Source organism: Glossina fuscipes, unplaced genomic scaffold, assembly GCF_014805625.2.
Source record: "Glossina fuscipes isolate IAEA_lab_2018 unplaced genomic scaffold, Yale_Gfus_2 1, whole genome shotgun sequence".
In the NCBI taxonomy this organism is placed as follows: domain Eukaryota; kingdom Metazoa; phylum Arthropoda; class Insecta; order Diptera; family Glossinidae; genus Glossina; species Glossina fuscipes.
In genome coordinates this window covers 35,565,595-35,568,094 of record NW_023998415.1, presented here as the reverse complement: position 1 = coordinate 35,568,094, position 2,500 = coordinate 35,565,595, and the positions used below count along the sequence as shown (strand labels likewise).

The following is a 2,500-nucleotide window of genomic DNA, read 5'->3' as shown; positions in this document are numbered from 1 at the left end:
CGTTTGTAGAGGCTAACAACAGAGAGAAAGAGAGAGAGAGAGAGAGAGAGAGAGAGAGAGAGAGAGAGAAATTGTAAATTTAACAAAACAATCTCATTTTGGAACATAGTCCGATTCAAGAACGATTGACACGAAATCAAGCAATATTGACTTGGTGACTTTTTAGAGATAAATATCCAATCCTTTCAGCTTTCAATTCTTCCTTCCATCACAGCTGACTGACTGACTGATTAGAATTATCTTAAATACCCGCGATACCTTCGTACTGCTTATGTACATTAAGGGAATTAATTCTTTATTTTACTCATTATTGCTTCCTAGGATCAAACTGATCAATGAATTCGCGTAAAAAATATTCAAGTTTAACGAAACGATGCGTCATCTTGTATTGTTGATTCATAATACGAAAAATGCAACACACACAACAGCACACATACCAACCAATACTAGACACAATAAAGGCAATTATCATTTAGACTATACTTCCGCGTAAGCCAAACAACCTTCTCTTATACTTGTCTATCGTTGTTTGCCAAAACACGCAAGTTTCCATTTCCATTAAGGCATACGAACAATGACTGCGCCAATATAGTTCCGTAAAGTTATTTATATTTAGTTAGATGGAATGTTTTTCTATGCTTTAGCTTTTCGGCTGCATCAGGATTGCCAAGTCCATGGAAAAATCAATGGTAACATGTTATTCAATTTAAGCGCTTTAAAAAATGAAAATTCAAGGGCCTCTTTAGACCAACCTATACATAAACAGCATAGCTGCATATATGCACGCACGCACGCACGCACGCACGCACGCACGCATACACGCACACACAACGAAAATTTACTATAACTCTCACTCTCACAAAAGGAGAATGGAGAGCAAGCATACGACCACTTACTCTCACTAGGACTTGCTTACCACCAATACATACCTATACATGCATGGATGGGCTTGTGTACGAAAACGAGTATATTGTAATACACTAGAAACGACGACCAACCTAAAAGACGACGAAGGATTGTTGAATAAATTGTCTGGCAGCGGCGCCCAGTACTAAACTTACGCCACACATCGTTAGGTGGTGTATAACGGTGTGCTTTGGTGTTCTCGTAGAATAGGAGTAGTACGTTTTTGGTGCTTCACTTCTTTGCTCTTCTGTTATTCCTTGTTGTTGTTGCGTTTTTCTTCCCTTTTTTTTTTCTTTTCGGATGTTCATCGCAGAAATATTAAGGCAGAAATCTGCCTCAAAGGCTGCAGCAACCCTCTTTATAATGTGTGGGTTATGTACGTCCACATAAACATATATATATATATACATTTTTTTTTTTCGGACGCTGAAAAAGTATCGTACAAGTGAATGCTCTCGTGTGGTTGAAAACAGCGGCGTATTGTGAGTGACATTGTATGAGTTTGTGGTGTTGTGTTAAAACGTAACGTATGCCCTAACCAAACTTCAAGAAGCAGTTACTTTGGTTGGCTGGGTGAATGAAGTAATAAAAAAAAAAAAAAAAAGAAAAAGGCAAAAAAAAAAAAAAAAACAAAAAAAAAATTTTTGAAAGCATTTTCCCGGTTTCGGTTGCACTCCTACATACACACACGTACTAACTGCATCCAAGTGCAATTGAATTTCGTATATTTGTATCATTATGCATATGGTATGAGTGCGTGTGTCCTATCGTTGCAAATTCTTTTTTTCATCGGTGTTTATTTTTTCGGGGAAAAAAATGCAATGAGATGCAAAACGGCAAATAGAAACAAGAAAAAAGAAATTCCATTGACTCCGTTTTAAAGTGAAAACTGTGTCTAAAGGTTGCAAAAGCAAAGCAAAGCAAAGCAAAGCAAAGCAAAGCAAAGAAAATATATTGGTCACATTGAGAAAAAAGGAAGCAGACGCATTGCAATTTTTAAGAGCTACATATATTTTGCAAAACAAAAGATATAACAAAAATAAAAATATCCAGAAAACGAAAAGACTGCAAATATTTTTTCAATATGGCTTGGAATAATAAAGGATTTAAGGTGTGTTAGTGTGTGTGTGCGTACCGTATAAATGAAAAATTTAGTTTATACGCTGGTTAGAAATCGATAAATTAATTCCGACAGCTGCTTTCATTCATTATTTGCTCATGTAAATAGTAAAATCATCTTTTAACAAATATTGAAAAGAATTTCCCGAATTCTTATTAAATCTAATTTTCTAATAATCATCAGCATTATTTAGCAATTTTTGTTGTTTGTTTTTTTTGTTTTCATTTTTTTTTGGATTCAAATCAATTTTTTTAATTTCCCTTAAGTTTTACCGCTTTTTCAACAGGGAGTTAGGGTATGTATGTATGTAGTTGTCGCCTGCTATACTTTTTTCAACCCACACAACTAATGCATTTGTTCTTAGCTTATTTTCATGTATTTAGCCATTGTTTTTATTGTTCTCACTCATTTACTTCATATTGTTCTCTCTCTCTCTCTCTCTCTCTCTCTCTCTCTCTCTCTCTCTCTCTCTCT

General features: G+C 35.1%; 1 protein-coding gene across 1 annotated transcript in view; it reads left to right on the top strand.

Moving 5' to 3' along the window:
* The first annotated feature begins 1,530 nt into the window (after positions 1-1,530).
* The window catches only part of LOC119645075 (zinc finger protein 853), a 4,014-nt gene continuing 3,044 nt past the window's right edge, over positions 1,531-2,500 (top strand). Inside the window, exon 1 of the mRNA XM_038044940.1 lies at positions 1,531-2,017. The gene's annotated coding sequence lies outside the window, so the exon portion shown is untranslated. The remainder of the gene's footprint in view (positions 2,018-2,500) is intronic.